Below are 9,151 nucleotides of genomic sequence, written 5' to 3' on the forward strand. Positions count from 1 at the left end.
TAGGCCCAACAAGATGTAAAGCACCTAATGAGAGAGGAATGCTTAGACTTAAAGCCTGATGTTGATTTTTCATTTTAAAAGACTTGTTCAGTCATTAAAAATGTTAAGCAACCTGTTGAAGAAGGCTGGTTCTGTTTGGGGGACGACTGTGGAACATCTGGAGATTACTGTGCAAAGAAGTTGTCAGGACTCTGGGTTTTTGGGTTTGGTTTTGATCTTATTTATCATTATGTTCTCTTTAGGTTAGCCCTTCATGGTCCTTTTGATTTGATTATTTGAGGTATTTAGTGTTATTAGTATTGTCTTATTATTGCTTTCCTTATTTTCAATCCTTCATAGTATTTCTAGTTAGGTTAATTCTTTACTTACCTTAGGTTCTGTTATTCTTGAATAACAGAACCTAACTAGGTTAGGTTCTGGCTCGACACTGCCATGTCGAGCTTTCTTTAGTGATTCTAGTAATGTTTATTTCTTATTTCATCACCCCAGATTCAGTTATTTGTACATGTCTGAGTTTAGGTATACCTTTCTTTAGTAGTTCCAGTTAAGTATTTATTCCTTCTAGCTTCCCCCCACAATGTTTCTAGTTTTCTTATTTTGTCACTTTTGCTTTAGCTAGTCTAGTTGTCTGAATCTATGTCCAGCTTTCTTTAGCCATTCTAGTTGGGTTATTTCTTTGTTTAGATCTTCTAGTTACTCTAGGTCTATGTTCCTTAGTTCTTTTTGTTGTTAGAGCAGCCTTGTTTCTATTTAAGTTTTTCCTTCATGTCTTTTTCTTCTAGTTTATCAGGTTTTCTTTAGTATTATCTTTAGTTTTAGAAATATTTTCAGCTCCCTGGTGTTTCCTCCCTGTTTTCTCCAGTATATCTCCTTAGCTTCCCTGTGCCGCCTTCTCCCCACCGCTCAGCTAAGCTGCTGTGCCAAATACTCACACGTGCAATCCGTTATCTCATCTCATTAGGCCCATTGTTCCAGTTGCAACCTCCCAGTATTTAAGCTCCTCTATCTCAGTCACAGCTTTCCAGTCTGTTTTGTTACCCTGCTTGTTGCTATGCTCTCCACATTGTTAGTAACTACCTTTGTTATCCTCATGTCTTCTGTTTCCTTGTATTTGAATTTCCCTGTTCCCCTGGATTTTGGATTTTTGTTAGTTGGTTTTCTTCATTAAATTAAAATATCCACATTACTCTGTTCACTGCCTGCTGTCATTGGGTCCACTCCTACTCACATCATGACAGAAGGATTCTTCATGAAATCAAGAAAATTACAAATAACCCTGAACATCCTCTTCAATGGACATTTATGCATACAGCCGTGTGTTGAAAAAGACACACAGAGATCCAAAAAATGTCTTCAGAACAAGAAGCTGGGGCTGGCTGAGTCGGAACCAGGACTGTTCATCCTGCTTGGACTGCAGTTGCTTTAAATATTCCGATTACAAGTATCTCCTTTTCTTAATTTTTAGGAACAGTTGCTAACTCCTTGGAAAGGAGTGGTGGGCACATGGCTGCTAATCTGCTGGACTGCTAGTCTGCTACTGTGCTAATTGAAAAACTAAGTTATCAGTTAGCGTTTAGCTTTTTTGCTAACTCCAAAAATGTTTAGTGTACACAGATTTTCCTAAAGTAATCTTAACTTCTAAAACATTCATTTTACTTAGGTGTTTATTCGACCTTCAGGTGAATAAAGTTCAACATCTATGTTTAAGTTTATGTTATTGACTGTTAAGATTTCAAGTTGTTCAACATTTAAATTAATGTTAATGTAAAGTAGACTGTTTATGCATCAGCTCTGTTTCCTCTTCTCCATTTTCTTTCAAGAAATCTTATTGAGCAATTTGTTCACTTATGAACAATTATCCAGGAGTGTTAATTCAATAAATACATTAAAAGAATTCACATTTTCTATACACCCTTGTCCCTAGTGGGGTCAGGAGGGTCGCTAACATTCCAGCCGAGAGGTGGGGTACACCCTGGACAGGTCGCCAATCTGTCTCAGGGCAACACAGAGACAGACGGGACTAACAACCATGCACACACACACACACTCCCACCTAGAGACAATTTAGAGAACCCAATTAACCTGACAGTCATGTTTTTGGACTGTGGGAGGAAGCTGGAGTACCCAGAGAGAACCCATGCATGCACAGGGAGGACATGCAAACTCCATGCAGAAAGACCCCAATTAAACCCAGAACCTTCTTGCTGCAAGGCAACGGTGCTACCAACTGCACCACTGTGTAAATTCACATATGTGGATTGTTTTGAGAGGCTCCTCACTTTCTGTTTTTGACTCATGGTTGGTATGGACGAATTTAGTGCTTTAGCTTATATTTTAGAAACTGAGGAATANGGTTCTGTTTGGGGGACGACTGTGGAACATCTGGAGATTACTGTGCAAAGAAGTTGTCAGGACTCTGGGTTTTTGGGTTTGGTTTTGATCTTATTTATCATTATGTTCTCTTTAGGTTAGCCCTTCATGGTCCTTTTGATTTGATTATTTGAGGTATTTAGTGTTATTAGTATTGTCTTATTATTGCTTTCCTTATTTTCAATCCTTCATAGTATTTCTAGTTAGGTTAATTCTTTACTTACCTTAGGTTCTGTTATTCTTGAATAACAGAACCTAACTAGGTTAGGTTCTGGCTCGACACTGCCATGTCGAGCTTTCTTTAGTGATTCTAGTAATGTTTATTTCTTATTTCATCACCCCAGATTCAGTTATTTGTACATGTCTGAGTTTAGGTATACCTTTCTTTAGTAGTTCCAGTTAAGTATTTATTCCTTCTAGCTTCCCCCCACAATGTTTCTAGTTTTCTTATTTTGTCACTTTTGCTTTAGCTAGTCTAGTTGTCTGAATCTATGTCCAGCTTTCTTTAGCCATTCTAGTTAGGTTATTTCTTTGTTTAGATCTTCTAGTTACTCTAGGTCTATGTTCCTTAGTTCTTTTTGTTGTTAGAGCAGCCTTGTTTCTATTTAAGTTTTTCCTTCATGTCTTTTTCTTCTAGTTTATCAGGTTTTCTTTAGTATTATCTTTAGTTTTAGAAATATTTTCAGCTCCCTGGTGTTTCCTCCCTGTTTTCTCCAGTATATCTCCTTAGCTTCCCTGTGCCGCCTTCTCCCCACCGCTCAGCTAAGCTGCTGTGCCAAATACTCACACCTGCAATCCGTTATCTCATCTCATTAGGCCCATTGTTCCAGTTGCAACCTCCCAGTATTTAAGCTCCTCTATCTCAGTCACAGCTTTCCAGTATGTTTTGTTACCCTGCTTGTTGCTATGCTCTCCACATTGTTAGTAACTACCTTTGTTATCCTCATGTCTTCTGTTTCCTTGTATTTGAATTTCCCTGTTCCCCTGGATTTTGGATTTTTGTTAGTTGGTTTTCTTCATTAAATTAAAATATCCACATTACTATGTTCACTGCCTGCTGTCATTGGGTCCACTCCTACTCACATCATGACAGAAGGATTCATGAAATCAAGAAAATTACAAATAACCCTGAACATCCTCTTCAATGGACATTTATGCATACAGCCGTGTGTTGAAAAAGACACACAGAGATCCAAAAAATGTCTTCAGAACAAGAAGCTGGGGCTGGCTGAGTCGGAACCAGGACTGTTCATCCTGCTTGGACTGCAGTTGCTTTAAATATTCCGATCACAAGTATCTCCTTTTCTTAATTTTTAGGAACAGTTGCTAACTCCTTGGAAAGGAGTGGTGGGCACATGGCTGCTAATCTGCTGGACTGCTAGTCTGCTACTGTGCTAATTGAAAAACTAAGTTATCAATTAGCGTTTAGCTTTTTTGCTAACTCCAAAAATGTTTAGTGTACACAGATTTTCCTAAAGTAATCTTAACTTCTAAAACATTCATTTTACTTAGGTGTTTATTCGACCTTCAGGTGAATAAAGTTCAACATCTATGTTTAAGTTTATGTTATTGACTGTTAAGATTTCAAGTTGTTCAACATTTAAATTAATATTAATGTAAAGTAGACTGTTTATGCATCAGCTCTGTTTCCTCTTCTCCATTTTCTTTCAAGAAATCTTATTGAGCAATTTGTTCACTTATGAACAATTATCCAGGAGTGTTAATTCAATAAATACATTAAAAGAATTCACATTTTCTATACACCCTTGTCCCTAGTGGGGTCAGGAGGGTCGCTAACATTCCAGACGAGAGGTGTGGTACACCCTGGACAGGTCGCCAATCTGTCTCAGGGCAACACAGAGACAGACGGGACTAACAACCATGCACACACACACACACTCCCACCTAGAGACAATTTAGAGAACCCAATTAACCTGACAGTCATGTTTTTGGACTGTGGGAGGAAGCTGGAGTACCCAGAGAGAACCCATGCATGCACAGGGAGGACATGCAAACTCCATGCAGAAAGACCCCAATTAAACCCAGAACCTTCTTGCTGCAAGGCAACGGTGCTACCAACTGCACCACTGTGTAAATTCACATATGTGGATTGTTTTGAGAGGCTCCTCACTTTCTGTTTTTGACTCATGGTTGGTATGGACGAATTTAGTGCTTTAGCTTATATTTTAGAAACTGAGGAATACTCATTGCTTTTACAAATTTAGAGCACACTTAGAAAGTACAGATAATACTTATACTTTCTCAGAAGTCCAGAGGCTACTTACTTACTTACTTACTTACACTTATTTAACAACACAGAACAGGGATTAGAACTTGGAGCCCAGAAAAACTACCTTAGCAACTACTTTTTAGACTCCTATTCTTCCAACCCAGAAAAGAAATTAGACCAGAGGATACTTATGCTTATCTACCAACCCCAAATAGGAGTATCTAGTTTATTTACTTTGGATCAACATTATTAGCTTTTTCTTCTTTTGCTCTTTCCTTCGGTTTGCTATTTTGTTTGTATTTCCTTTTAATTCCTGTAAAGCACATTGTATAGCCTTGTTGCTGAAAATGTGCTATATACATAAAATTACCATTATCTTTACCTTTTAGCATCAGCTTCTGCTAAATACCATGATGGCATAGCGCTAGCATTAGTGATTGGTGCTTCTGGGGTTAGCAAAGCTAATTAGTTAGCAGTGCCCTCAACTGGAAGGGAACATAAATTACATTTGCAGGTTTTTGGACTATTTTTACCTTTATGCCTTTAAGACTGAACTCTGAATATTAAGCTTTCAAATGAGCTATTAGAAACTGCTTATAAACTTTAAACAGAACCTCAATTTGACAATTTTGAATGATCCCTGTAAACCATCAAAATAAAAAAAGCTCTGCAACAACACAAGTGAGCTTCAGCAGTCATTAAGCTGTAGGCGAAATAAAGCAAGTGACAGCTTCCTTTATCGCCGGGAAGGCTCAGGTAGCACAACAGGTATAATGATACTCTCCCACTCCCCCCGGCACTGCGGCCGCCCCCCGCCGCAGCGCCTCAACCATGTTTTCAGCTCCAGCACATTATATTAAATGTAGGCATTTAACCGAATGTCATTCACAAGGTTACTGGCTCTCTACTCTGCTTGCTGTGCATCTACATGCTGCTGACCAAGCTCCAAAACACAATCCACCACAAAAAAAAAGCCCACAGACAGCTGCCATTTTCATTCACGATGCACTGCCAGAGAAGAGCCAGAGTCATATCAAAGGATCTGTGGTGGAAATGAGTCATAGGGATTTCCTGTTTTCATCTAATGATTTCTCAAGCCCTCTTCAATGCAAGTGGTGGTTTAAATTTTTTTCGTAATCAAAGTCAACCTTGTTCATCTTTAGTTGTGGGTATATTCATCAACCACAGTGGACTGTGACAATCACATCACAAGCCCCAAATAGATCAGCTTTCTTTTTTTTTCAATTAGAGATGGACGGTCAATTAAGCCATTCTTTCTTTGAAGCCTGTCAAGCTTCATCCTTTCTCTTTCTCTGTAGCAGAAAATATTTTTTCTGAAGAAGTCATTAACAAGCAACTTCTAGAGTCGTCTTTGATTTTCCAATGGAGACAGACAGAAGCAACCGGAGGCATTGAAGCAATTAAAATGGAAACTGAGTTCCCCTCTGCATGACGCAGCAGTGGAGAGTTAGCCGTGGCGATGGAGAGGCAGCAGCAGTGGTGGCATACCTGTACTGAGGCCGGGGGCTCCCCTCCGCCTCACAGGCGATAGTCGCCTGGTGGTCCCGGGAGTTGATCGGCAAAATGAGGTCACCAGGCTCCATCCTCCATCTTGGCCCTTGAAATATGACATCCTCTGTATAGGCTGCAGAGAAAAGAAAAGTATTTTACTTGTACAAGCCAGAAAATCTGTCTCTTTGACCCTGAAGGAGAAAGTGCTAGAAGAACACACAATGTCAGAACTAAGAAGTTATGTTTCAGAAAAACAATCATTCAATCTGGGATTCTTTTTCAGAGTGCTGTATACAGTACGTCTCTCTCTCTGACTCTGTCTCTCTCTCTCTGTCTCTTTCTTTCTAAAAAAAAAAGTGTTCTTTGCAAAGATGTGTAGAGAATCCAGCAGGAAGCCATCCTCCCGCTGCGTGTTGCGTTGTTGCTTGTATACGTTTGTTTATCTTGCAGCAAGCTCAGTAAATCCCTCTCACCATTACCAGGCATTAAAAGATAATGCAAACATGCACTCACAGAGAAAAGAGTGAAGCTGTTAAGTTAGACAATCACTAGGAATGCCTGGATTTGGACACAATTCAGTAAAAATGCCAGTTTGGAAATTATTTAAAAGGTTCTACACGTTGCAAATGTCTATTGCAGTAGCTTTCTAGATTTTCATACCTCAAATACTAAGGTTTTTAAATGCCACTACCTCTTGAAAATAGAGCCAGGAAGTATTTCTTTCTTGTTTGAAAGATGCACTTAGATTTCAACAGATTTTTTATCAGCATTTTCAATAATATATTTAAAAGTTCAATATTGCTTTCACAATATATAATATGTAGTTAACCTGCTGATTTTACATTTGACTTTTTGTAACTCATAAAATCTGCAAAGATGGTAAGGGAGATTTGAATATAATTTAAGTCACAGCAACAAAAAGTTCAGAGTTGACTTGAACAAAGACTTGTGAGTCTCAGAAACAATCTTTCTAATTCCTGTCTTCAGGGAGTGAGTTGGTAAGCATGGCTCACCTGAGTGAAAGAAAAAACTACATTTTGCAATTGTTTCCATTAAACAAGAAATGCAATAAAAATCACACGTGAAAAAGTTTCTTTATGCGTTTAGTCATTAAAAACATCATCCTCCAACTACTCCGTCATTGTCTTCAGTTTTCTTTGCTAGTACTAACATTTGGTTGTTGATCATGTGACTCATGTAATGCAAAATAAGGTTTCTATTGCAATTTGCAAAATACACTGAAAAGAGTCATATTTTTTTCCTGTTTTTAAATTTATTCTTTGCTTTTTCTTGCAAAGAACAATTCTTCCTGAAATGAAAAACATTATGGACAACCCTGAGTATCTTCTACATGAGAAGAGTCTTCAGAGCAAACTTCAGATCTGCTGTAATACAGACTGCTACAGGAGATCCTGCTCACAGCCATCAGTATCTACAACAGCTCTTTAAAGAAATCTTTAGAATTTGAGTTACAACATTTATTTTCCCTTCAGGACAAATAAAGTATTCTTGAATTGATTTGAAGTGAATTTCTGTAATTTCTGCTACATTACTTAGCATTAGCTTCTTGCAATTAAGTTGTAAATTGTTAATATAAAAACATATCAGGTAAAACTCACTGTTTTGTGTGACAGATAAATGCTTGGGCGACTGCTACATAGACACTTCGTAGAAGAAAAACGCTTAACAGACATGCATTTAATTTATGTTTATGGCTTACATTGCAAAAACACTAAATCTTACCAAGTTTATTTAGCCTAGTTTGCAGTGCAAATGTTTTAGTTCTCTTGAAAATGAAGCAAATGTACAAATAACTTTTCAGCAAGAGATAGCAGCTTGTTTTTGATAAATTTCTTATATTGATGAAAAAGTACTAGTTCAACTGGCAGATTATTTCACTTATAACAAGACATTTTTTCCCATAAGTAAAATAATCTGTCAGCGGAACTAATTATTTACTTAATACAAGCTCCTATATCTTGCTGAAAAGTTACTTNATAACAAGACATTTTTTCCCATAAGTAAAATAATCTGTCAGCGGAACTAATTATTTACTTAATACAAGCTCCTATATCTTGCTGAAAAGTTACTTGGATGCTAGTTTTGTCTTATTTCAAGTGTATCATATTTACTATGGAAATTAGACCAAAATTACTTGATAAGATTTCATATTTTCTGTAGTGCAAGTCATCTTCCTCTTCTAACAGACACCTGCAGAACCTCTAGCACAGGGGTGTCAAACTCATTTTGGTTTAGGGGCCGCATACAGCTTAATCTGATCTGCAGGGGTCCACACAAGTAAACTCATTGCAAGATTAAATAGAACCAATAAAAGTGGACTTGTTGTTGATTTTTATATTAAACGAATTTCACTTTTACAAAATATATTATGAATAATCTCAGTTTTTAAGAAAGGTATCTGCAATTTCAACAATACTTTTACTCAGTTAAGCATTTATTTAGGTGCATTATGCATAAGAACTGATCTCAGTGATTGTACAATGTTGCAAAATATTTATTCACAGTTTTTGGAACTTAAAAACACTGTCCTGCATCACAAAATACAACAGACAAAAAATAAGAAAAGATTTAAAATCAATTTTCAACATCTGGGAAGCAATTTGAACAAATTATCTGGCTTCACACATTTGAAATCTTAAGTGTCAGCTGTTTTAAACAGACATTTGATTAAGTACATTTGTTGATGCATAAAATGCATACATATAGAAAAACATGCATACATAATATGGATCTGTTGGAATGCTACTTCTCAAGTAACCCTACTCAGAGGGGCTACATGCAAAGACTGTGGGAGGAATGGTTACTTCAACATCCCCAGTCGACACTAACTGCCAAACAACTAGTAGCTCAGTGTTCCAACATCCGCAAACGGCAACTGCTATCATAACTAACTCAAGTAACCCTACTCAGACTCGTGCATGCTCATATTTTAGCATGCACGAGAAATATGAGGTTGCCAGGGCCAAAATAAAAAGCTGGTAACGCATAGAATCGAACGTGTTTACATAACCTGAAGCT

General features: G+C 37.5%; 1 long non-coding RNA gene across 1 annotated transcript in view; it reads right to left on the minus strand.

Annotated features, from left to right (window-relative positions):
* Nucleotides 1–5,712: 5,712 nt before the first annotated feature.
* The window catches only part of LOC107834603 (uncharacterized), a 26,858-nt gene continuing 23,419 nt past the window's right edge, over nucleotides 5,713–9,151 (minus strand). The window contains exon 3 of the long non-coding RNA XR_001660407.1: nucleotides 5,713–6,245. This is a non-coding gene — a long non-coding RNA (uncharacterized LOC107834603). The remainder of the gene's footprint in view (nucleotides 6,246–9,151) is intronic.

The sequence above is a fragment of the Poecilia formosa genome, unplaced genomic scaffold (assembly GCF_000485575.1).
Source record: "Poecilia formosa unplaced genomic scaffold, Poecilia_formosa-5.1.2 Scaffold684, whole genome shotgun sequence".
In the NCBI taxonomy this organism is placed as follows: Eukaryota; Metazoa; Chordata; class Actinopteri; order Cyprinodontiformes; family Poeciliidae; genus Poecilia; species Poecilia formosa.